General features: G+C 42.9%; 1 protein-coding gene across 5 annotated transcripts in view; it reads right to left on the bottom strand.

Moving 5' to 3' along the window:
• The window catches only part of GRIN2D (glutamate ionotropic receptor NMDA type subunit 2D), an 855,799-nt gene that overhangs the window by 726,943 nt on the left and 101,110 nt on the right, over nucleotides 1–27,746 (bottom strand). For 2 of the 5 annotated variants that reach the window (XM_056544763.1, XM_056544766.1), the window contains exon 3: nucleotides 26,677–26,733. The exons of the other annotated variants lie outside the window; for them this stretch is intronic. The gene's annotated coding sequence lies outside the window, so the exon portion shown is untranslated. The remainder of the gene's footprint in view (nucleotides 1–26,676; nucleotides 26,734–27,746) is intronic. 5 annotated transcript variants of the gene reach the window in all.

The raw sequence follows: 27,746 nt of genomic DNA, 5'->3' as shown, positions 1-27,746 counted from the left end.
GTAGAGGCAAGAGGAGACTGATCTGTGAGCAACAGCTATTGTGTGGACCCCTGATTTCCATACACTTGTGTCACATTTCATTATAATCTTGTCTGGATTCATAATGAGGGCCTTTCTGGAAAATGATCTGTACAGAACAGGAAGTCTCAGCATAGTTTTAGGCCTACAGGGCAGAATGGAAACTGCAAGATTTCAGTATTATTTTAATATACAGGTAGGAAAAACTACATTTAGAAAAAACATCACCAAAAATCCTTTAAAAATATGCTTAACATAAAAATTTGATTTGATCAATAGGTAATTTTTCTGACAACCCATTTCCTTCAACAATGCTTCTTTCTGGAGTCATAGATTTTGTCTATCACCCATTGAATAAAACTTATTCTAGCACATCATGTTTGCAGATACCATATCTCTTGGGTTGTTATTTTTATAGCCATGCATATGTTATACTACCATATTAAAAGGAACATGCTTACCAAATCTCCTATATATCAGGTGAATTGTCTTCCTGGTGTAATAGAGATCACAAGTACAGGTAACATAGTACTAATGCTTTATTTACTTCAATCTCACAGTCAGCAGAGTTAAGGCGCCTTGTGTGATTCAAATAACTGCTGAATCTGCAATGACTACATCTATAGACACAAGATTATCTTGTCACATTTATTATCTAGTCACAAGGCACCTGTCAAGGGGTGGGATATATTGGGCAGCAAATGAAAAGTCTGTTATTAAAGTTGATGATAAAGGAAGAAAAATAGGCAAGCATAAGGATCCGAGCAAGGAATTTGATTTGGCAAGGAATAAATTGTACAGTTTTGCTTGATAAATAGTGAACCCTTCAGATTCTGATATACTTTTCGATAAACCTGACTGAAAACGACATCAGATTTTCACACAGGCCTGAAAAGTAGATAGATCAAACTAATGAATCAAAACTTTAGAATGAGCAGATCATTGGAAGGTGAAAATAGTTAAAGGGGATTCCAGGATTTTTTTTTTATTTGACTATGCTACAGGGGCTGTAAAGTTAGTGTAGTTCATAATATAGTGTCTGTACTTATGTGTGATGGTTTTCTCACAATTCTTCAGTGATTTTCACCCCAGTATTTATTTTTAATTGCTTACAAAATGACTGTTGTCTCAGATTTTTCCCAAGTTGCAATGCGGCCGAGACCTGACTCACTAGTCAGCTGATGACAGGGTCTGCTTCAATGGGTGGAGGGATCGCTTGGTGGGAGAGAGATCAACATGCAACTAATGCAACAGCTGTAGGCACCCTGATTGAAAACCACAGGTCTTTTGAATGGATGGAGCTCATTTATGTTTCAATGGGTGGGGTGGCTCATGTGTGGGAGGGAGAAAAATGAAATTGTGGGATTTGTAGTCAAAAAAAGAAAAGTCAAACAGGAAATACCAGCTCAAAAAAATTTAGCCACAGTGTTATGGTAATCTCACAACATAGCCATTTAGCTCCAAGACAAGCCCAGATCCTTCCTAAGCATGTCCATTACTGTCTGCCAGGTACATACTAAAATCACCTTATGGTGGATAACCCCTTTAAGTGTCTAGTCAGGTATCTTAAATTAATTGGAAGACAATCAGGTGTGAGAGTATGACTGGTTTCATTTAAAGAAAGGGATCTATCAGACTCTGATCATGTTTGTAGAATTGTAATATGTCATAAATAAAGGAGGTTTCTCAGGACACCAGAAGAAGAATAGTTGACATTCATCAGGATAGAAAATAATACAAAATCATCTTTAAGGACTGTGAAGAAGTGAAAAAATACAAGACCATTATTATTCCCAGGAGTGGTCGACAAAAATCATGTCAAGTATCCACAAGATCACAAAGGAATCCATAATAACCTCTAAACATCAAGAAGAACACTGGACAATAGCGTGCATGGCAGGATTGCAAAGAGAAACCCACTGTTCTCCAAAAAGAACATAGCTGCCTGTCAGATCACCTGTCAAAATACTTGTGGAGAAATGTTTTGTGGATGGATTTTACCCAAATAGAACCTACTGATTTATATAAAAAGTTTAATTTTTGGACAAAGAAAAATACGGCATTCCAGCGTAAAACCTCATATCATCTGCGAAATATGGTGGTGGTAGTATCATGGTTTGGACATGTTTTTCTACATCATTGATAAAACAATGAATTTTGAATCATTAGAGAAAATTCTAAAGAAAAAAAATATCTTGACATCTCTCAATAAGCTGAACATCAAGAGACAACGAACCTGTGCACCACTACCAAAGAATGGTTAAAATGGCCTTAAGGGTTCACAAACTTTCAAGCACCACCTAAAAGGCTAGACAAATGGGTCAGAGCATCTCCAAAACAGTTGTAGGCTATTCCCAGTATGCCATTGAATCCACAACAGGGTCATGGGCACAAATGTGTTGGTGCCAGATACAAAAGCACACTTTCAGGGGTCTTGTGAAGCCCATGCTTCAATGGGTCAGAGTTGTTTTGGCAGCACAAGAGGACCTACACAATATGAGACTGGTAGTTTTAATATTATAGCTTATTGGTGTATATTGCAGTATTAAATTTTACAAGCACTAGTCAGGTCTCTTAGCATATAAATGCACAGGCAACTATTACAGAATACCAGCATATTAGATTGTGTCGGGCCATATAAAGCCCCATACTCAGAATAAAACCATCAGCCCATGGAATTGCTATACTGGGGCTTGCAGCGGGATGACAAAGCCTGTCTATGAAAGTTGTCAATCCAGGAGATAGGTTAACAAAATAATAGTGGTTTCTACTGTCTATAAGGGCTTTGCTCCTTTCTATTAATCTCACAGTTACTGGTAAATTGATTCAGCAGTGAGGGGTTTTCTGGAGAGCCATGAATATGGTGGTCTATAGCTCCCCACTGTCATCACATTAGCTGCTGGAATTCAAGGAACTCATCTACTTTTTTGCACTGGGTTCCTCTGTAATAGGTATGTGCGGCTGTGTAAACTACTGTCATATATAGTTTCAATCGGATAACAGCTGAGATATTTAAAAAAAATGTTTCATTCAAGTAAGCTAATGTGACATGAAAATGAGTTATAGGAAAGTAAACCTCTATGACATCACAAGTGAGTACCAGGTGAGCTGATCTGTTTCAGTGAAAACATTGCTGTGACATCACAACTGTTCGGGGAGTCAGGTTAGTTATTGTCACATCACAAGAGACCTGCTGTGATCACAATAGTGTTTCTTTTTTCCAGGTAAGTGCTACAACACCACAAACGGGTTTCAAGCAGATAACATGCTCTGACATCACAACTGTGTATCACTCAGTTAAAGGGGATTTTAGTACAGACCTGCCAGACAGTAATGGACATTCTTAGGAAGGATCAGCACTTGTCTTGGGGCTAAATGGCCTCAATGTTGTGAGATTACCATAATGCCTTGGCTATCTTTTTGTGAACTGGGAATTTTCTGTTAGAGTTCAATCTCTCAAACTACAAATCCCATAGTTCCTTGTTTGTAAGTGTGAGGTCACACTCCTACTCAGCGGTCCCTTTGCACACCTAACTAGTGATATCATGTCTCAGCCGCACTGCAACCTGGGAAAACCTGAAACCTTAGTAATTTTGTATGCTGTTAAAAGTAAATATTGGAGCGAAAATCACAGAATTGTGAGACCATCGTCACACACAGGTACAGACACTATATTATGAACTACACTAACTTTTCAGCCCTTGTAGTATAGTCAAATAAAAAAAATTCCTGGAATGTGTGTGCTCCGTGCACTGGATGTCTATGTGCCGCAGCCGAGATCACAGAGGTCCCCAGCGGCTGGACCCCCCCACGATCAGACATCTTATCCCCTATGCTTTGGATAGGGGATAAGATGTCTAGGGGCGGAGTGCCCCTTTAAATATGCCACATTTTTTATTTTTAAAGCCACTGACAAGAAAGAAGAAAAAATGAAGAAAAATGCCACATAAAAAGCATTGTAGCATTTTTCATATTTCTCCACTGACTTCCAACAAAAATCTTTTTTATTTTTTGGGCAAAAATGCAGGTACTAATAAAATGGCACAAAAATTGTAATCAGTTTCAATAAAACATGACAGTTTTAAAATTTCTTTACTATACCAGCAATAAACAATAGGGCTCATACATATACATGTTAATGCACGCAGTATGGATTTGACTACAGAACTTGAACAGAATATATGAAGGAAGTTCTGCACCCTAGTATAGAGACACATGGCCTTTGTGTGCTGCCTATAGGGTCTGTGAGGGGCTATGTATGTGGAGCTATGCTCACCTAGAAGCAATATTTCTATGCAAACATACTGCCATTAGATAGATCATAGCACAATTTTTTCTTGTCAGATTCCTACATAATCCAACAAAAGACATCTCACTGCCTCTGTATGAAATTAGAAGTACATGCAATGCACGTCTATGGCTCTGTTAGGCTGGGTTCACATATATCAGGCGTCCGGAACAGTTTCTCTCCGGCGTGCACCGGAGGAAAACTGATGCTAGAACTGATCCTATTAATTTCAGTGAGACAGTTCACAATCATTCAGCATCTCAGTTTTGATGCCAGATGTTTGGACATGCCGGAGGGCACCGGACAGGGGAACACAGCTTAAAAATTTATACTTGGAGGTGTGTAAACTCCATATGTTAATGCGCCTTGAACATTTTCCAGGCAGCATTAGGGTTGCACCTGTGAGGCCATGCACCTATATCAGCCAACTTGGGTGGGGCTTGTAGCCTCTCTCCCCCCTTCCATTGTATGTGTGCTCAGTCACGCTGGAGGGAACTGGGAGCAGGCTACATGTCGACCTAGTGCTGCTGTAATTGCCCACTAGCCCCTGGTTTTTGCTTATTATGCACAGGTAGGTTAGCATTAGGTCCGGTGCCATCTTAGAAACCTTGGTGTTGGTGTGCGGGCTCTGGTGTGTCCTTAATATAAGGATACACTGGCGAATGTCTCAATTTTAACATCAGTGTTGAGGGATTAGCCAATGTCACTGTATACATCTACCACAGTAGTGCACCTAAATTTCTGTATTGTATTATTCTAATTGTTACACATCCACACTGTTTATCTGGTGTAGGATTCTATTGTGGCACTTGTAGTCCGCTGCAGGCATCCTCCATTGTATGCATTTTTATGCTGGGGATCGCCCCTAGCAATGGACTACAAGGGCAGGATCTGCTCCCCCAATATATATGCACAACGGCATTTGGGGTTGAGCACCTCCAGCCATTTGAGACCACGTTTTTTGTTGTTGTTTAAAAATTTATACTTGGAGGTGTGTAAACTCCATATGTTAATGCGCCTTGAACATTTTCCAGGCAGCATTAGGGTTGCACCTGTGAGGCCATGCACCTATATCAGCCAACTTAGGTGGGGCTTGTAGCCTCTCTCTTCCCTTCCATTGTATGTGTGCTCAGTCACGCTGGAGGGAACTGGGAGCAGGCTGCATGTCGGCCTAGTGCTGCTGTAATTGCCCACTGGCCCCTGTTTTTTGCTTTTTACGCACAGGTAGGTTAGCGTTAGGTCCCGTGCCATCTGAGAAACCTTGGCGTTGGTGTGCGGGCTCTGGTGTGTCCTTAATATAAGGATACACTGGCGAATGTCTCAATTTTAACATCAGTGTTGAGGGATTAGCCAATGTCACTGTATACATCTACCACAGTAATGCACCTACATTTCTGTATTGGAACACAGCTTGAACCCAGCCTTACTTTGTATTTCAACTGTTTATGTTTACACAAGCCCATAGACAAGGTTCTCTCCGAGTTATTTATGAACTTTAGATAGCATTGGAAAATGCTTGTAGCTAAATTTTCCATGAAAATCTATATTCTGAGAGATGGCATTTACAAAAAGAGTAAAAAACCAATGGGGAAGATCCATCAAACACTAAAGCAGTTGCCTATAACAACCAATCAGATTCTAGCTTTCGCTTTCATTTTTCATTGGCATTTTTAAAAATGATAGCTGGAATCTGATTGGTTGCCATGGGCAACTGCTGAGCTGTTCCTCTGCAAAAGATTTGATAATACTCCCACTATATGTGTAAGGATATTCCCAAATTACAGATATAAGATGTATACAGTACTAGGTTTATGAGTGTGCAATATGGTACAAAATGGAGGGGGTGGGGGGGGGGGCGGCAATAGGTGCTGCACATTTCAGCTAGGGCTAGGTTTGCAAAAACAGTATTTTGGGCTTAAAAGATGAAAAGGTGTCTGAAAATAGACTAAATGAAAAATAAGTAAAGGTTAAAAAAAAGCTCAAATAACTTTTTTGGCCATTTTTGGTCTATTTTTTTAATAATTTTTTTTCGAGGGGGGGATTGTTTGGAGACTCAAAAAAAAACAGCTGAAAACTATGTGGGAATATAGTCTTACTCTGTGTACGAGCTTTAATTCTGAAGGAAAAGAAAAGTATAAAAGAATTACTGATACTTCTTCTGCCTTTGCATATATTCTGATGTATTAATAAAACAACACTGCATGAAAAATGGCACGTGTGAATGCAGCCCTAATTGATTGACCATGAATATATATGTTGTATGAGGTGTCTGTATTTATTGGCAATATGAACACTAAAAATAGTCATACTGTAGACAATATGACTGGAAATCAATATATGGAATAAAGTGTAAACAAAACAAAATATAATACAACAAACAATGCTCGGTTTATTGGTTACTGAACATGTTAATTATATTTTCGATACTGTTTCCAGTCAACTAAGATTATGAAAATGTGTTCCTTCAAAAGTAATATGTCAGCCTAGCTCAGGGACTTACCGTCACCTTCACTACATAATTCATTCTCTGCTGTTTAAAAAGGCAATGTAAATTAAAAAATGACAATGAAGCTCTGCAGAACACTCAGCCGCATAACTACGGCTCACACCAGCAGACAGGTGAGATTAAAGAAGTAAGTGGTGAATAGTGGTAACTACTGCATTACAATGTATTCTTGTATTCTGTTGTTGTATTAGGACAGCTCACTTCTGCCGTATTTACATTCAGAAACATTTAAATATATGAACGTTAATGGAAAATAAACTTATCATTTGACTCATGAAATCCAATATTTTTTTATTAATATGATTTTGTACCTTTGCGCCATAAGAGACCTTTTTAAATTTAGGGCATCTAACAGATATCCTAGCAAGAATAAAAATGGCACTCAAAGCAACACTCTGGTACCACAAGAAAGCATGCCCTCCATTCAGTGGAATGATCACATGGCTGCATGCACTATATTTTAGAATGTAATGTGTTGTGTATACATCCATGCGTGCCCACATTCTGAAGGTTAATTTTTAATGAGGATACACTTAAGGCCCTATTACACAGGGGGAATTTCAGCCAAACAAGACAGTATTGCCCTGTATAACAGGCCCTGTGATTAGCAAATGTTCATTTATCGACATATCTCACCTAAAATTCATTAGCCACACAACTGCCCATGTAATAGGGAATGTATGGTTGACAATGACGGAAGTAAAGGCAATACAAAAGACCCAGTAATTGTTTGTGTGGCTCAGTCCGCACAATAGTCACGCCATGTAAGATATTCCTTAAACAAGCACGGATCTACTTGGTAAGGGCTTGCATCAGGCAGAAGTCTTCCTGTGTTATACCACCGTCACTTGTGGTTCTTCTACTCAGCACTCCTTAAGCTGTGGTAGGTATTATCTTGTGTTACCTTAAAGAAGACATATATTTTTAATAACTGTAGTCTGTATGTTCATTTGGCAAACAGTAATACCTAACGACCTTTCTATACACATGAGCATTCGCGTTCATGCTTCGTCTATAAGGAGGGGTAAGCTGCGGCTCTGGTGCCGGCTTACTCCTGCCAGAACAAAAGGGTCAGACAGTGAAAATCCAACATGTCTGACCTTTATCTCCACCAAGATCATTTCTCAGTGGAAAGTTTGGAGGCCGCCATACACCGAAGGCTTCTTTCACACTGCCGTTAGAGAAAAATGACTGCACTGCTCTTTTTCTACCGCTATTCATAACGGCGCCTGGGGGCCCCATAATAGTAAATGGTAGCCGCCGGGACCCATTGTTGCCCCTTGCTCCCCATGGCTGTTAAAGTCAGAAAAAAGAGACTTTGATGGCTGTTCTCGATGGGGAGGAACAGCAGTGTGAAAGGAGCCTAAGACAGTGTTCCCTTCCCACCAAAGTCTTCGGGTTTAGTCAACTTTAGTCTAAGGTGTATGGGCAGTGGCACCTTAAAAGGGTACTCCAGTTGAAAACATTGTTTTTTTTTAAATCATCTGGTGCCAGAAAGTTATACAGTTTACATTTGTAAATTGCTTCTATTTACAAATCTTAGTCCTTCCAGTACTTGTCAGCTGCTGTATGCTCCACAGGAAGTTGTATTTCTTTTTGGAGTTATTTTCAGTCTGACCACAGTGCTCTCTGCTGACACCTCTTTTCATATAAGGAATTGTCCAGAGTACAAGCAAATCCCAATAGCAAACCTCTCCTGCTTTGCACAGTTCTTGATATGAATAGAGGTGTCAGCAGAGAGCACTGTGGTCAGACTGAAAAGAACTCCTAAAAGAAATACAACTTCCTCTGTAGTATACAGCAGCTGATAAGTACTGAAAGAATTAAGATTTTTAAATAGAAGTAATTTACAAATCTGTTTAACTTTCTGGCACCAGTTGGTTTAACAAAAATGTTTTCCACTGGAGAACCCCTTTAGGATATTTGTTTACAATGTAGCTTGATTTCTCTCACCCTAAGGCACATCTTCCCCACTTTGTCACCTATTCCTTATCATATGTTTTCCTGTGTTATTAAAGCTTTAAAAAAAAAAAACTCATTGTATACACATCATTTTCTGTATTTGCATGTTTTCTTTTTCTTTCAATAAAAATATAATAGAGAAAAATAGTACCACTGGATTTTTTTTTCTTTGGACCTCTACAGTATGTCCATAAAGGCTCCTATCCTATTGACAGAAGTTCCTTAAAGCCTACATCTGCTACAGATTCTATCTCCAGGGCACTATGTCAGTATATACACTGCTCAAAAAATAAAGGAGAAAGAAAAGAAAAAAAGAGGAACGCACCCCTAGTTAGACAGTATTTTAAGAAGGAAGGTTAAATCTCACTCACCATATAGTGTTGTGCTAAGAGCACAACACCTCAATTTGCATGTGAGTCTTTTTGGTCCTGCAGCTTACAATCCTTCCGAACACTCCCTGGAGTCATTTGTGGTAACAGATGCCTCCCCTCCCCTCTGCAGTCTACTTTGATGACAACTGAAGCTCTGTGCAGGGACTTTCTCACCCGGACACCCCCAGACCGAATCCTCCCCATGTGCACAGGATCAGTGTGAGCTGCTGGGAGCCCTGTGCCCAGGATAGAGCACCTTGTCCTGATGAAGGGCCCACTCTGGGCCAGAAACGCGTTGATTTGCTTTAAATAAATGCTATCCGATATACTTTTTAAGAGCTTGGTCTCTTTTAATCTACTTGGTCCAGCGCTGCACAAAAAAATAAAGGGAACACTAACATAACACATCCTAGATCTGAATGAATGAAATTATGAACTAATGGTATGAAATACTTTCGTCTTTACATAGTTGAATGTGCTGACAACAAATTCACACAAAAATTATGAATGGAAATCAAATTTATCAACCCATGGAGGTCTGGAAATTGAGTCACACTCAAAATAAAACTACAGGCTGATCCAACGTTGATGTAATGTCCTTAAAACAACTCAAAATGAGGCTCAGTAGTGTGTGTGGCCTCCACGTGCCCGTATGACCTCCCTACAACGCCTGGGCATGTTCCTGATGAGGTGGCGGTTGGACTCCTAAAGCATCTGACAACTTCTGGACAGTCTGTGGTGCAACGTGGTGTTGGTGGATGGAGCGAGACATGATGTCCCAGATGTGCTCAATCGAATTCAAGTTTGGGGAACAGGCGGGCCAGTCCATAGCATCAATGCCTTCTTTTTGCAGGAACTGCTGACACACTCCAGTCACATGAGGTCTAGCATTGTCTTGCATTAGGAGCAGGGCCAGATTAAGGCAGCCTGGAAGACGGAGCACTTCATTATGATGCCCCCCCCCCCCCGACAGTTCCCCCACATTAGGTACAGTATAGTTCCCCCGCATTAGGTTGTAGTTCCCCCACATTAGGTGCAGTACAGTTCCCCCACATTAGGGGTGCAGTACAGTTCCCCCACATTAGGGGTGCATTACAGTTCCCCCACATTAGGGGTGCAGTTCAGTTCCCCCACATTAGGTGCAGTACAGTTCCCCCACATTAGGTGCAGTATAGTTCTCCACATTAGGTGCAGTATAGTTCCCCCACATTAGGTGCAGTACAGTTCCCCCACATTAGGTGCAGTATAGTTCTCCCCACATTAGGTGCAGTATAGTTCCCCACATTAGGTGCAGTATAGTTCCCCCACATTAGGTGCAGTACAGTTCCCCCACAAACATACATCCTTCAGCCATATACAGTGTATGGCTGGAGGCTGTATGCCTGTTTACTGTGCCACTTCAGTATTCTGACTACCACTCCTCCAGTCCGGGGTCACGATCTACTGCTATGGCCTATGGGCCATAGCAGTAGGTCCCGGGACCGGAGAGGAGCGGTGGTCGGAACACTGAAGATGACACTGGTGCATGGTGACTTACCCTGTGTGCGTCCTCCTCGATGCTCCGCTCAGCTCTTCTATGGGCGCACGCACGGGACATCAGTGACGTCCCTGCATGTGCTACCTCCCGGCGGCCCCTGCATTTTTAAAGTTAATGCGGGGCCGCAGAGAGGTGACCGGGGCATCCTTGTCTCCCAAAAAGATTTTTTGGGACACAGGGATGTCCTGAATGTGACGGGGGCTCCAGGTGCGCCAATGATGATCCGGCCCTGATTAGGAGGAACCCAGTGCCAACCGCACCAGCATATGGTCTCACAAGGGGTCTGTGGATCTCATCTCGGTACCTAATGTCTGTCAGGCTACCTCTGGCAAGCACATGGAGGGCTGTGCGGCCCCCCAAAGAAATGTCATGCCATACCATCACCGACCTGCCGCCAAACCGATCATGCTGGAGGATGTTGCAGGCAGCAGAACATTCTCCACAGCATCTCCAGACCCTGTCACGTCTATCACATGTGCTCAGTGTGAACCTGCTTTCATCTGTGAAGAGCACAGGGCACCAGTGGCAAATTTGCCAATCTTAGTGTTCTCTGGCAAATGCCAAATGTCCTGCACGGTTTTGAGCTGTAAGCACAACCCCCCACCTTTGAATGTTGGGCCCTCATACCACCCTCATGAAGTCTGTTTCTGATTGTTTGAGTGGACACATGCACATTTGTGGCTTGCTGGAGGTCATTTTTCAGGGCTTTGGCAGTGCTCCTCCAGCTCCTCCTTGCACAAAGTAGGAAGTAGCGGTCTCCTGATGTATTGGCCTGTCTCCTGGTAGCGCCTCCATGTTCTGGACACTACGCTGCCAGACACAGCAAAACTTCTTTCCACAGCTGGCATTGATGTGCCATCTGGGAGGGCTGCACTACCTGAGCCACCTGTGTGGGTTGTAGACTCTGTCTCATGCTACCACTAGACTGAAAGCAGCACCAGTATTCAAATGTGACCAAAATATCAGCCAGAAAGCATAGGAACTGAGAAGTGGTCTGTGGTCACCACCTGCAGAACCACTCCTTTATTGGGGTGTCTTGCTAATTGCCTACAATTTCCACCTGCTGTCCCTTTTGTCCCTGTTCCTTTTGCTCAACAGCAAGTGAAATTGATTGTCAATTGTTACGCCGAGCGCTCCGGGTCCCTGCTCCTCCCCGGAGCGCTCGCGGCGTTCTCCTCTCTGCAGCGCCCCGGTCAGACCCGCTGACCGGGAGCGCTGCACTGACATTCACGATGGCATAGCGGGACGCGCCCGCTCGTGAATCGCATCCCAAGCCACTTACCTGTCCCGGACCCCGGCTGTCATGTTCTGGCGCGCGCGGCTCCGCTCTCTAAGATTTAAAGGGCCAGTGCACCAATGATTGGTGCCTGGCCCAATCAGTCTAATTAGCCTCCACCTGCTCCCTGTCTATTTAACCTCACTTCCCCTGCACTTCTTTGCCGGATCTTGTTGCCTTGTGCCAGAGAAAGCGTTTAGTATTGTCCAAAGCCTGTGTTCCAGATCTTCTGCTATTGCCATTGACTACGAACCTTGCCGCCTGCCCCGACCTTCTGCTACATCTGACCTTGCCTATGTCTAGTCTTTCTGTCCCACGCCTTCTCAGCAGTCAGCGAGGTTGAGCCGTTGCCGGTGGATACAACCTGGTTGCTACCGCCGCAGCAAGACCATCCCGCTTTGCGGTGGGCTCTGGTGAATACCAGTAGCAACCCTAGAACCGGTCCACCGACAAGGTCCACGCCAATCCCTCGCTGACACAGAGGATCCACATCCAGCTAGCCGAATCATAACATCAATCAGTGTTGCTTCCTGAGTGGACAGTGTGATTTCACAGAAATGTGATTGACTTGGAGTTACATTGTGTTGTTTCAGTGTTCCCTTTATTTTTTGAAGCAGTTCAGATGACCACCTTACCACAAATCCTATTATTTGTTTAGTTTTCTTTTTACAATACAATATACGTAATAAATTATTTTAGTTAACTTTTTTGTCTGGAAGTCAGAAACTCCTGTTGCTGTTTGTGCATGTAGTTGTATTGAGAGTTATCTGGTTGCAAAGCAACTGGATCTCAGTTAAATGTGGCCATTGGGGCCCCTTAATGCTCATTAGAGTGAAATGTTTCTGTTTGTCCCATTGTTGTTAATGATAAGTGAAAATCTCACTTATATGTTAACTAATGTTTTATGATTAGAGATGAGTGAATCGAATCTGACGAAGTCGGATTCGTTCCAAATTTCATGAAACATTCAATTCGGAGTGAATCCGAACTTCGACTCGATTCTAAATAACAAATTTCTTCATTAGCGACACCTGCGGTGATCGTTCTGTATAATGCATAGATGCGAGTGGCTTTCTCCTGCACTCACATCTCTGCAATAAATAGGACGATTGCATCGGGTGTCAGGAGTAATACCTGCTGTGATCTGTCCTCAACTGCAAGTACTACTACTCCCAACATGGAGCACCTTCTGTTCCATGCAGGGAGCTGTAGTACCTGCATTAATAGACAGATCGCAGCGAGTGTCACTTCTGACACCTGATGCGATCGTCCTGTGTAATGTATAGATGTGGGCGGTCGGCTGCTCTTCTCTGGTCCCACTGTAGTATGAGTATATGCCGTATGTTTACCTATTATTCATATTTCCCAGAGAGTTGTGATTGGCTGGAACCATCTGGCCAATCACAGCTCTATGCAGGAAATATGAATAGGTGTATATATACGGCAGTGCAGGGGACTAGAGATGAGCGAACTTAAAGTAAGTTCGATTCGTCACGAACTTCTTTGCTTGGCAGTTGATGACTTATCCTGCATAAATTAGTTCAGCTTTCAGGTGCTCGGGTGGGCTGGAAAAGGTGGATACAATCCTAGGAAAGAGTCTCCTAGGACGGTATCCACCTTTTCCAGCCCACGGGAGCACCTGAAAGCTGAACTAATATATGCAGGATAAGGCATCAACTGCTCAGCCGAGAAGTTGGTGACGAATCGAATTCACTGTAAGTTCGCTCCTCTCTACAGGGGACCAGAGAAGAACGTCCGGCCGTATCTATACATTATACAGGAGGATCACAACGGGTGTCAGAAGTGACATCGGCGATCTGTCAATTAGTACAGATACTACTACTTCCATCATGGAACAGTGTGTTCCATGCTGGGAGTAGTAGTACTACCTAAAAAATTTAAAGAAATAGAGAAAAAAATTGAAACATGCACACACTTTATTAAACACATTATTAAAATACATTACTGATAAAAATTTGCTGAGAATTTATTCGGATCAATTCGATTTCTTTATTTTTTATTCAGCAAATCGGCCAAATCAAATTTTTCAAAAATTCGTTCACCTCTGATTATGATATTGAATTGATCATTAAAAAGTACAGTTTTTCATTTGAGAAGACAATAAATGATTTATTCAGTCCAGTAAATACGATGAAATTAAATCTTGTGTTATAAAAAAAAATACTGCCCCCCCATCTAAAAAAAATGAAAATAAATACATTGGCACTGTCAACCCATTTTTATGCATGTTAAATAGAAGGCATACTAAGCTAGAAAATCTCCTGTTATAGAACTTGTGAATTAATCGGGGACTTTTGAGATTGCACATTTATTTAGAGTCAATATTTGATTCACCTCTAGAAACCTTCTGTTGTCAGGGTGTAAATAAACCATAAAATAACATTTCCAATATTAGCTGGATTTTGCCAAGGTAGCTCAAAAAGTTAATTTAATTTAGAAGCTCGGCAAGAAGCAGCAGAATATTTTCTATGTTTAGAAGAAACATGTTCCTCAATGATTTAGCTCTGGGTATGTAACAAAAAGGTTTAGCTGAAGAACTGGCAAAGACTGAAAACTAGAAGATAAAATTTATAAAACCTATACTATAACATAAAAAAAATTGTATGGTACAGTTGCATCTTGAATCTAGCACTGTTTCAGCAATAATTCAATTGTTAAAGGGGTACTTCACCCCTAGACATCTTATCCCCTATCCAAAGTATAGGGTATGGTCTGATCGCGGGTGTCCCGCCGCTGGAGACCCCCACAATATAACATGTGGCACCCACCTGTTTCTGCTCTGGAAGCGCTGGAGGGTCTGGGTCCCAACCACAGAAGTCCTTGTTATATTGCGGGGGTCCCCAGCGGCGGGACCCCCATGATCAGACATCTTATCCCCTATCCTTTGGATAGGGGATAAGACGTCTTGGGGTGGAGTATCCCTTTAAGTATGTATTAGAAAAAATCAGCCAGTATAGCACAGATCTAGACTAGTAAGGCTGGTTTTACATATAACAGTTGTCCGGGACAGTTTCCCTCCAGCATGCACCAGAATAAAACTAATGCTAGAACTGATCTCATTTATTTGAATGGGACAGTTCACAATCATCCAGCCTCCCAATTTTGACACAGGATGGTTGGACACACAGACAGCACCGGACAGGCGTGCACCGGAGGGAAACTGATGCTAGAACTGATCTCATTTATTTGAATGGGACAGTTCACAATCATCCAGCCTCCCAATTTTGACACCGGATGGTTGGACACAGCAGACAGCACCGGACAGACACTGGAGGGAAACTGATGCTAGAAGTGATCCTATTTATTTGAATGGGACAGTTCACAATCATCCAGCGTCTTAATTTTGACGCCGGATGAATGGACATGCCAGAGAGCAGATTTAGGCTGAGTTCACCTATGCCAGATGCCGGACATATGTAAACCCAGCCTAAAATGCCTAGCAATTATGCAATACTGAGTAGCTACTGTATACTGCACACAAGTTGAATGGATCATATGTATCCTGATATACTCACCTGGATAAATGTGCTACATGATGTAATAAAAAGTTCAAATATAATGTGAGATTTAGACAGATGTAGCACTTTAAGGGGTATTCTGGGAATTTTATTTTATTTCACTATGCTACCTGTAGAGTGCCTGTACCTGTGTTTGATATGAAATGTTTATTTTGAACAGAATACAAAATGGGTGTTGTCTTAATTTTTCCCAGGCTGCAGTGCAGCCTGAGACATTACTTCACTATTCAGGTGTTCAAAGCCGCTTGTCTGCTTTAATGGATGGAGAGACCGCTGGGTGTGAAGGAAATCATTCAACAGGGAGTTGTAGTTTGGAAACAGCTGGAGATACCCTGGTTAGAAAACACTGGTCTGTCGTTTACAGCACAGCATGGAAGCTCAAGTATGCTTCATTGGGGGGGGGGCTGATGTTTTGGGAGGGAGAAAAGTGACCTCACACTTTCAAACAAGGGATTATGGGACTTGTAGTTGGAGGGAGGAAACGCCAGCAGGAAATAGCCATTTTACAAAAAGATCACAGCCATTTAGCTCCAAAACAAGTACTGATCCTTCCCAAGCATGTCCATTACTGTCTTGCGGATAAGTAAAATCTATGGTGGATAATCTCTTTAAGGAGGAACTGTAAGCTCTTCTAACCTGTCTCTTAGTAAACCATTACATTTCCTTAGAAATAATTTGTGCGCTATCTTTTCTAAGAACTATGCATTATCTCATTGCTTTGTTATTACATGCATTAATAAGCAAAAGAGTGGGCATTACCATCCCTCTTGTTGAATGGAAACGAAGTGAGGCGGGAGAAATGGAAGCTGGAATTGCGCTGTTGAGGAAGGAGGTAAGATGGATCCAAAGCAATTATAGCAAACTGTTAATTCTTGTACAAAGTTCACGCAACGTGTTTCAAAATCCGTGTTTTGAAATGTGTTGCATGCACTTTGTACAATAATAAACAGCTGCTGTCATTACTTTGGATCCATCTTACCTCCTTCCTCAACAGCATGATTCCAGCTTCCATTTCTCCCGCCTCACTTCGTTTCCATTGCCTTCATGCTCGTTGCTCAGCGTGCGATGCCGCTGCAGTCCCTTCTGAGCCCTTCTGAGCGTTGTGCCTCTTTAGCACAACAAAACCAGGTGAGCGAGCTTCTTACAAGATCTCCATCACTGTGATTCCACCATTGATTCCACACAGGGAACGCTCTGTGTTCTTTGATTTTTGTTTCTCTTGTTGGATGGGCATGGTTCTACACACCTGGCATCATCAGCACTGATTGGACAGTCTCAATAAATGCATAGACATGCCACACTGACAACGAGTATGGTAACAAGTATAGTATTTATTCACATATTTTCAGGAGGAATTACACAGCAAACGACAATGTCATAGTGTGCATTTGCAGCACAGACAATGACCCTTATTTACTAAGAGTGTCGTGTAGGTTTCTTTGTGGGTTTTAATTCCCTACAATTTATGTATTTACTAAGGTTTCCCCACATTTTCCACCTTCCCTACACTTTCCTTTTTTTACACATACTCTGATCTGTCGGGTTTTATCAGCTCAAATCCACCACATTTTATGTGGAAATCTTAGTAAATATGTTGTTTTTTTGTGAAAATGTCGGGAACACGCCCTTTTTTTGGATTTTCTTAGCAAAATGGAGAGTTAGTCGGGTTTTTTCAATTCTTGCGCAAAATCTGGCACAAAATCTGGCACAGACAGAATTTCTTGCGCAATGCAACAGAATCTGGTGCACAGCCCGACAAAACATGTCGGGTTTGCAATAGTAAATGAGGGCCATTGTCTGTACCATAGTGTGTCGCAACACCAGGAGTTACATCAGCAGTGTCGTCAGACTCCGAGCACCTATACAGGTGCCATGGCAATCCCAGTGGTGAGTAGACAGCAAATGTAGGCACCAAACCAGGATAAGGAAGGCCCACCAGAGCCAGAACCAAGTATAATATTGCCTTACGTGGACAGAGTGAACCATGTACAAATTATTTTGGCAATTCTAGCCTAACTGGTCCCACCAAGCCACAAGCTACAAGCTGTTGTTAATCTGTACTCTACTAACCTTTCTAGTAGAAATAACAGAATAATTGCACACATTTTTATGAAAAAATACTGCAGAAATATTATTTCACAGGAAATACAAGTACAAGTAAGTTCATTAGCGTCCATAAGCCATTGGTATCTGGAGCAAGAGAAGAGGTAGCGACACAGAGAAAGCACTTTCCTTATGAATATACAGTATGCACAGAAGCTATAAATCCATTGTATTTTTCATTTTGAATGGCTATCTGAAATATTTTTAGGACGGTTTGGTATAACATTTAATCAGACTTGTCATCGGCCTATACTGCTATTAAATAAAGTGGCATATTTTAATGACAGATCTGCTTTAAAGTAAGGGCACTGTAGAGAGTTGAAAAAAATGAAGCAGCTATTTCCCTTTCTTTTTCAAGCAGCATAAACACTAGAGTTGCCTCTGGGCATGAGCTTCTTATAGAAGCCTGTGCAAAGAAGAAATTTTGGGAGGAAATTTGGTTGAATCTCAACATTCTGAGCGCTGTGATCTCGGAATATCAGCTGGAGCCGATTCAGGGCCCACACACTGTTCTTGCACAGAAGCCATATAGTGTCAATGTCAATCTCCCAGTGCATCACATTTAAACGTGATAGATTCTACGGGGCGTTAATACATGAGCAATTACATAGTGACTTTTAAAAGGAGCCACAAGTACCATGGTGGTCACACATAGTGTCCACTATAAGGGCAGGGTGACAAGCCTTGTATTTGCTGCTGCAATTAATGCTGTATATTCTACATACATATTGCTGCTTATTTGCTGCTGCATATTTACCTACTCATTCAAGTCAATGGATAGCAAAATCAGCTGCAGAAAATATGCAGCAACATTTGGCACGTGTGACCCAATTTTGGTTATGCGTTAGGCATATATCCAGGATACAGGCTGGTTCTTCCAAAACCGCTGTCACCTACAAACTTCACTCCATCTCCTATGCTCTGCCCTGCTGGGAAGCTGAGACGGCCAGTGCCACAAGACAATCACATGGGTAGTAGCTTAAAAGAAACATATCCTGATCTGACCTACAGACATGGTCTGTTTACAGGTTTGGCACTGTTGCCTTGTTTTCTGATCCTGTAGCCTTTGTCTTCACTGTCAAATTCTGCCAATCCTGAATATTCCAGACACCGTTAATTTAGGGATTACATGTTGTTAAATCCACAAATCCACACATCCCTGCATAATCCCTTGGACCCTGTGTCCACCTTAGCTTGTACCAATTGATTTGCAGGTAAAATCAGAATTTACCACTGCTACAGGTAACATAGATCCCTTAGCAATATTATCATTATTACACGGTGTCCCTGTGGAGCCCCCTAGCGATCAGTTGTAATCTGTGGTAAACCAGGAAGCAAGCAGTGGTCCCTCAACATACGTATGTTGAGGGATCCGTGCAATGTAAAGTATAGGACAGTGGTCTACTCGACAACCTGCGGACCTCCAGATGCTGCAAAACTACAACACCCAGCATGCCCGGACAGCCGTTGGCTGTCCGGGCATGCTGGGAGTTGTAGTTTTGCAACATCTGGAGGTCTGCAGTTTTAAGACCACTGGTATTGGAGGTTATACTCATGTGTCCCCGCCGCACCGGACCGTCACCACTCGTCACCACTGCCCTGGATGTCGCCCTCCACCGCTGTCACCGCGTCCCGGGGTGTCCCCGACGCTCCGGCAAGGCCTCTGCTTCCCCGGCATCCTCGCTCTCACGTCGCCGCATCACGTCGTTACGCGCACCGCTCCTATTGGATGACGGGACGTCGTGCGCTGCGACGTGATGACAACAATGGAGAGCGCCAACGATGCAGGGGATCCCGAAGAGGACGCGCCAGAGCCCCGAGGACAGGTAAGTGATCATCAGCGGACCACACAGGGCACCGTAAACGTTAATCCGGTGCCAGCTGAAGCAGTCTGCACTGCTGGATAGCCGTTTATGTGATGGCCCCGACATACAAAAGCATCGTATGTTGATGCTGCCTTCAACATGCGATGGCCTCTGAGAGGCCATCATATGTTGAAATGAACGTATGTCGGGGCCATCGTAGGTCGGGGGGGGGGGTCACTGTATTCAGTATTCTTGTAATATTCTGAAAAAGGCTATGGCCGAATTGAAGCCACCAGAGATGGTTTAATGGGAGTAACATAAAGATTATTTTTAAATACTCGAATTGGCTCCAATGAAAGAAATGTTATTTGCTTGTGTGCTCAGGGCATGTTCACACATTCAGGATTTCATAATATTTGACACCTCGCGTCTGGGTGTCAGCCTCGGATTTCTGTTGTAGATACTTTGAAAAATGAATGTTTGTTGAATGGTAAATCTGACAGGTGTAAACCCTATACCTGGCTCAAGAATAAGGACTTCCAACTTCCTTTGGCCAGAAGTGGTTGGGAAGCTGGAACTAGCTAACCAGGCCGTTTAACATTATGTATCAATTTAAAACCTCTAAAATATGACAATCAGTCCCATTAAACTTCCCTTATTTATAGGGGGATAACAATAATAGCACACCTCCTAATTGGAATTCTGCACTTTCTGAAACTGAACATAAGTTTGATATTAAATTCATGTTTGACTTTGTAATGTGTGTTGAAATAATGTTTTTGCCTTTTAAACAAAGTTTTAGTCCTGTTAATGATATAATAAGAGGAAAGATGAAAAGTATACAGAGAGAAATTGATCCTTGGATGTGCTTTTGATCTTAGCACCGGTTTATGGTTAAAAGATCAGACTCTCAAGTGCTTTGCAGAAGCCCTTTAGGAAGCGTGCATGACTGATGTGAGTATGGCAGATGTCTTCATAAACTGAACTCTAGTCCCGAAATTATATATGGGTGTATAGTCACTGGGTTGGAACTCTTGGCATTACAAGTGCCCCTTAAATTAGGAGGGGGTTTGTGTCAAGAGTCTAAACTCACCTAAAGTTCACACTGAGTATGGAGGCCTTATGTCAGTCAATGTCATATATGAAAGAATCAATATAGAGTTGTACTGTATATAGAACTAACAAGTCTGGTCTTTTTATAAGAATTGTGTAACGCTCACGGTAGTAGTTGTAGCGCTGCTGGATGTAGATCCTCCAACCTGTGTGGCAGATGACACGGGCCGTATTGGGGAGCAGAGTATAAAGTGCCGCTGGTATTCACCAGAGCCCGCCACAAGGCAAGATGGGCTTGCTGCGGCAGGCGACACTCAGGTCGCTATCCCAGATATGACTCAATCACACAGATAACTGGGCAACATGAGGTACAGAAGGATGAGGCACAGGCGTAGTCAGACTTAGCAGAAGGTCAGGGTGGGCGGCAAAGGTGTGTAGTCAAGTAATGTAGCTGAAGGGTCAAAATACACGGGCAAGGCAGAAAGACAATAGGACCGCTTAATCTCAGGCTAGGGGCACAGAAGATCCGGCAGTGAAGTGTGGGAGGTGGAGGAACTTATAACTGAGGCACAGGGGATTACTTAATTATTGGGCATACTGGCCCTTTAAATTTCCGAGCTCCGGGGACGGGGACATGTGTGCCGGAGCAGAGAAGCAGAGGAGGAGACAGAAGGAGCATATGGTGAGTGACGGGCTTGGATTCACATGCAGGCACGTCCCGCGATGTGACTCCCAGCCCTGCCAGCTGCAGCAGGAGACAGGGCCATAGCGGAGGCAGGCGAAAAGCGGGGAGGTGAGCGCACACAGTTGGAGCGCCGGATCGCTCACCATAACAAATTGTTTTGGGTATCATAGGGCAGCAACTAGTGTATAGGGCAAGTGGACAGAAATTTAAGGGTGAAATGATGGAGTGAATTATGTGATGGTGGCCAATTTTGGGGTTTCCCCTTCAGGAAGTCTCCAAATAAAAATGTTGTAATTCGCATACAGGGTTAATTAAGCGATTGCTTCCAAATACATTACATATTATGAAAAATGTTGGTTGACATATTTTCAGATTTTATAATACTTTGCGGTAAAAAAAAAAAATGCAATCAATACTCACATCATGAAACTACAAAAAAATCTCAGTAATAAAGATGAACAGAGGTTTTGCTGTACTTTTATTTGACTTCCAGGACTCAAGCACAAGGTTTGAACTCAGCCCTATGTGGTTGTTAATTGGATGTATGTGTAAATATTTTAATTACTCAGTAAAGGGAGATGTTTCATAACTTTTTTTTATTAAATTCCCTAATTGATACTTTCTTATTTTCCGGGCTTTTTTGAAATCGGTTAAATATCTATGAAATCGCACTTTGTGTTTTTGTTAGGAGTCTGCTGAGCCTTTAGAGCCTCAACAGCTTCATGCAGCATTGCAGTAACATGATTAAGGAAAGAAAGTGAACCGGCGGAGTCGCAAGACACTGAAGAAAAATAAGATGAGAGGGAAAAAGAAAGGTAAAATAAGAAAACTAGACACCAAAAACCATATGTCAGAGAAAATACTTAATTAAATCTAGCCGGGAATGTACAGCCTTTATATATCACACATTGTTACACAGAGAAATATCTGGTGGGGCGGCATTGTGACAGTCTATTATGCTGTAGAGAAGGATACACTGTTGCCTCGTGGTAAGAAATCCATTGGGCTTATCACAGTGATGCATTAAACCCTTTGTCCTAAGTCAGTGACAGCAACGAAGATAGAGCAAAAAGTTCATTTATATCTTTGTATTTCTGTATTTCTTTTTTTTTTTTGTACATTTTCCACATCGTGCAAAATGATATTAACATCAAAAATGTCAGTTTGCGTGAAGAAAACTGTAATATGTTTAGTAATATTAGCCATAAGTTGATGAGGCATGGATGTGAAATTACCTTTTATTATGCCATAAGTCAAAGATTTCTCTCCCTTTTGATCTTCGTTGTTGGACCAGTTAATTATCTTATGCTCCACGTCCTCATAAATAATACAAGAAGTGCAATAATAGCTGACTTTGCTGGGAGTTCTTACCTTTCACTTCCTTGTTAATAAACATATTGACAAAGACTTTTAATGTAAAGTGTTAACAAGCCGTTTAAAGGAGACCTGAGATCAGTCCCTATAGGACGCACCGGCATATAAGACGCACCCAATTTTAAAGGTGCAAAATCTAGAAAAAAAAGATTCTGCACCCAACAGTGATCTTCAACCTGCGGACCTCCAGATGTTGCAAAACTACAACTCCTAGCATGCCTGGACAGCCGTTGACTGTCCGGGCATGCTGGGAGTTGTAGTTTTGCAACATCTGGAGGTCCGCAGGTTGAAGACCACTGGATAGGAGGTAATACTCACGTGTCCCCGCCACTCCGGACCCGTCACCGCTGACCTGAATGTCGCTCCATCACTGTCGCTGCGTCCCCGTAGTGTCCCCGATGCTTCTTCCCCGGGATCCACGTTCTCCATCGCCGTCATCACGTCGCTACGCACGCCGCTCCTATTGGATGACGGGACGGCGTGCGCGACGTCGAAGCAGGGGATCCCGGCACGGAGCAGACACTGAGGAGGGAGGTAAGGTCCTGTAAGCTGTTTGGGACGCCGCGATTTCACCGCGGCGGTCCCGAACAGCCCGACTTTCGCTTTAGACGCGGCGGTAAGCTTTGATCGCCGCGTCTGAAGGGTTAATACAGGGCATCACCGCAATCGGTGATGCCCTGTATTAACTGCGGGTCCCGGCCGCAGGGACCGACCCGATAGGTGTGTATTCGCTGTATAAGACGCACCAACTTTCCCCCCCCCCCCAGTTTTGGGGAAGAAAAAGTGCGTCTTATACGGCGAAAAATACGGTTTTTCTTTACATCATTTAATATCATAGTTAGATGGGCAAGGGCTTAGGAGTTTCATAATCACATCCCCCTGAACATGATTGACAGCCCCTCAGCCTCTAAGTAGACCCATTTAGCCTAACATTCACATCTTATTTTGTAATAAAGTTCCCACTAATCTGACTATTCATTAACCCCTTAAGGGCCCAGCCCATTTCATCCTTGAGGACACAGACAATTTTCATTATTGTGTTTTTGTTTTTTCCTTCTCGCCTTAAAGGAAATCTGTCATCAGTGCCACCTGCACTAACCTACAGACAGTGCACTCGCTTCATAGTCACTTAATGGTCCAGGAAGAATATGAACGCCCTTGGTCATTAAGTCCCAGATGGGGTGTACAGTTACACCTGATGTTGTCTTAGGGGTTAAAAAGTACAAATAGTCAACCGACAAGTAAAATCCCTATATCTCAGAAAACAGGGAGGCATAGCAAAAAAAAGTAAAAACACTGTTAGAATTAGGGCACACAAGGTTATAATATATAGAATTATTACAGTCCTCTTTAACCAGTTTTACTAGGAGTTAATGAAATATGGCTTTTTTACCATCTTATATACACAGGATAAAGCTATGTTTCTTTACAGTAGCACTGTAGGCTTTCCATGCAGGGCCGGCTCCACCTATAGGCATAATAGGTAACCGCCTAGAGCGCTCTCTTGATGGGAGTGCGAACTTCCTGCTGCAATAATGTTATTGCACATTGTCTTCAGGTTCTGAAAGCAACCACTCACTACCAAGCCTGGTAGAGGAGTGCAGTGCTGCCACTGCATGCAGCGTTCCTCCAAAGGCAGACAGATACAGGCAGTATCACTCAGGTCCTGCTAGCGCGCACCCCACATCAGCCGCCGAACGCTCCCCCCACTCACTGCTACAGTCAGTGAGGGAACGCCTGGTACACAAGTGCACAGCGCCGCCGCTGAAAACTGAAGGACCTGTATGATGCTGTGAAGGGGGTGGGGATGAGCTGGAGTGGAGGTCAAATATCACCCCAGTAGTTAGGTAATTAAATATGGAGAAGGTATGTAACAGTGTGTCACGACAATAGTAAGGTAATTACATGAGGAGAAGGTTTGTTACTGTGTGTTACCCCGGTAGTAAGGTGGAGGAGGTTTGTTACAGTGTGTCACCCCAGTAGTAAGGTAATTACATGTGGAGGAGATTTGTTACAGTGTGTCACGACAATAGTAAGGTAATTGCATAAGGAGAAGGTTTGTTACAGTGTGTCACCCCAGTAGTAAGGAGATTGCACAAGGAGAAGGTATCTTACAGTGTGTCACCCCAGTAGTAAGGAGATTACATGAGGAGGAGGTTTGTTACAGTGTGTCACCCCAGTAGTAAGGAGATTGCATGAGGAGAAGGTATCTTACAGTGTGTCACCCCAGTAGTAAGGAGATTACATGAGGAGGAGGTTTGTTACAGTGTGTCACCCGAGTAGTAAGGAGATTGCATGAGGAGAAGGTATCTTACAGTGTGTCACCCCAGTAGTAAGGTAATTACATGTGGAGGAGGTTTGTTACAGTGTGTCACCCCAGTAGTAAGGAGATTGCATTAGGAGAAGGTATCTTACAGTGTGTCACCCCAGTAGTAAGGAGATTGCACGAGGAGAAGGTATCTTACAGTGTGTCACCCCAGTAGTAAGGAGATTACATGAGGAGGAGGTTTGTTACAGTGTGTCACCCCAGTAGTAAGGATATTGCATGAGGAGAAGGTATCTTACAGTGTGTCACCCCAGTAGTAAGGAGATTGCATGAGGAGAAGGTATCTTACAGTGTGTCACCCCAGTAGTAAGGAGATTGCATGAGGAGATGGTATCTTACAGTGTGTCACCCCAGTAGTAAGGTAATTACATGAGGAGGAGGTTTGTTACAGTGTGCTACCACAGTAGTAAGGAGATTACATGAGGAGAAGGTATCTTACAGTGTGTCACCCAGTAGTAATGAGATTACATGAGGAGGAGGTTTGTTACAGTGTGTCTCCCCAGTAGTAAGGAGATTACATGAGGAGAAGGTATTTTACAGTGTGTCACCCGAGTAGTAAGGAGATTACATGAGTAGAAGGTTTGTTACAATGTGTCACCCCAGTAGTAAGGAGATACATGAGGAGGAGGTTTGTTACAGTGTGTCACCCCAGTAGTAAGGAGATTACATGAGGAGGAGGTTTGTTACAGTGTGTCACCCCAGTAGTAAGGAGATTACATGAGGAGAAGGTATCTTACAGTGTGTCACCCCAGTAGTAAGGAGATTACATGAGGAGAAGGTTTGTTACAGTGTCACCCCAGTAGTAAGGAGATTACATGAGGAGAAGGTATCTTACAGTGTGTCACCCAGTAGTAAGGAGATTACATGAGGAGAAGGTTTGTTACAGTGTGTCACCCAGTAGTAAGGAGATTACATGAGGAGAAGGTTTGTTACAGTGTGTCACCCCAGTAGTAAGGTAATTCTTTTGGAGAAGCATCGCAAAGCTATGTTAACATTTGCATTGAACTCTCAGGTGCAAATTCCCTTAGATTACTTGCAGCACTATTATTTCTGTCAAAACCACAGGCACCATAACAGAAGCTAAATGTAACCAATTATAAGTCAGTTGTGTCAATTGGATGCTTGGTGTATCCATTAAATAATGGATCTGGCAGTTACTATGTTACAATGATATTACAATAGAGCCATGAGTCTTAACGGGAGTTGAGTTGGGTTTTAATGCAGCAAAGCTGCCCTTGGTCACATTATTGCTTGAATATACATATTGTTTTCCTAGTACGGTACTAATTCTCCCATCACTAACTTCCTATTTATGACAGAATGACTAAACCTGTATCAAACTGTTCTTGCTTTAAAAAATAAAAAAAAGAACACGCTAAAAGCCTCAATTAGGGATGAGCGAATTGAATCTGATGAATCCAAATTCATTACAAATTTCAGGAAAAACTTGATTCGCAAGTAATGCGAATATCGCCACGATTCTATCGCACAAATCGCTTCATTAAATTCATTTTACTGCAGCATCTATAATGGCCGATCCACATGTTAGGACATGGAGCCCTGACTCATGGGAAGGCGGGAACAAGGGTCGGCAGGCTGACCCTGAAACACATGCAGCATGCAGCCTATCAGCAGCCAGCCACCCTCTTTGATGTCACAGCCCTATATAATCAGCAGCCATATTCCGGCCAGTGACTCCAGCATTCTATTGCAGAGAGACAGGGACAGAGAGAGACACAGAAAATCATTTTTACACCAGCAATTCACCTTAAGCCAAATTCCAGCCTACAAGCACTGATAGGGAAGGGAGAGAGATTGAAAGAGAACATTCACCTGTGGGTTTATTACAGCAGGCTGTCAGCAGCGATTCTCCTCAAGCCCAAGTCCAGCCTACAAGCACTGATGTAGAAAAGAGAGAGAGTGAGAGAGAAAGTACATTTTGGGGTGTATTACAGCAGTGATTCATCTCAGGCCCAAATCCAGCCTAGATTAACTTAAAGGGAAGGGAGTGAGAAACTGTAAAAGGCCTGCCAAAAGTACACACCTGCTGGTGTTGTAGACAAATGCTGTTTTAAGCTTAGTAGAGCGTATTGTACTCCCCTCATAAGTGCATACCACATACGTAAATCTAAGTGGTGTACCATTTTGTTCCTGTTAACGTCTCAAGGAGTTAGGTACTGTAAAAGGCCAGGAAAAGGTACACACCTGCCCAAAAGTACAGCACCTGCTGGTGTTGCAGACAAATACTGTTTAAAGAGTACTGGAGTGCATTGAACTCCCCTCTTAAGTGCATACCACATACGTACATCTAAGTATTGTACCATTTTGTTCCCGTTAAAGTCTTAAGGGCCTATTTACTGTGAAAGGCCAGCCAAAAGTACACACCTGCTGCTGTTCTAGACAAATGCTGTTTTAAGCATAGTGAAGTGTATTGTACTCCCCTCATATACACACTAAGTATGTAAGGCAGAGAAGTGCCAGGACGTGCACAGAGGAGTGGCAGAGGCCTAAATTTTCAGGCACAGGCAGACTAGGGGCGAGTGGCAGCAGGAGTTGCAGCAAGAGACCTGAGCTCCTGGTATCAGCTAGCGGTTGTGTCTCGACCAGCAACCCATCTGTTGCCATTGACTGGTTAACTCTGTCATTCACTTCATCACAAGTGACCTCTGACACCCCCAGTCAACATTTGCACTTTCACAGTCAGGGGGCGCTGAGAGGTAGGGGCTGGAGCAGGTGGTAGCTCCCCTCGCACGGACCACCAGCTCGATGCTCACCAGAATGGATGTTAGGATTCGGCTAGCTGGATGTGGATCCTCTTTGTCAGCGAGGGATTGGCGTGGACCGTGTCGGTGGACCGGTTCTAGGGTTGCTACTGGTTTTCACCAGAGCCCGCCGTAAAGCGG

The sequence above is a fragment of the Hyla sarda genome, chromosome 10, assembly GCF_029499605.1.
Source record: "Hyla sarda isolate aHylSar1 chromosome 10, aHylSar1.hap1, whole genome shotgun sequence".
In the NCBI taxonomy this organism is placed as follows: Eukaryota; Metazoa; Chordata; class Amphibia; order Anura; family Hylidae; genus Hyla; species Hyla sarda.
This window is presented reverse-complemented; position numbering and strand designations above follow the sequence as displayed.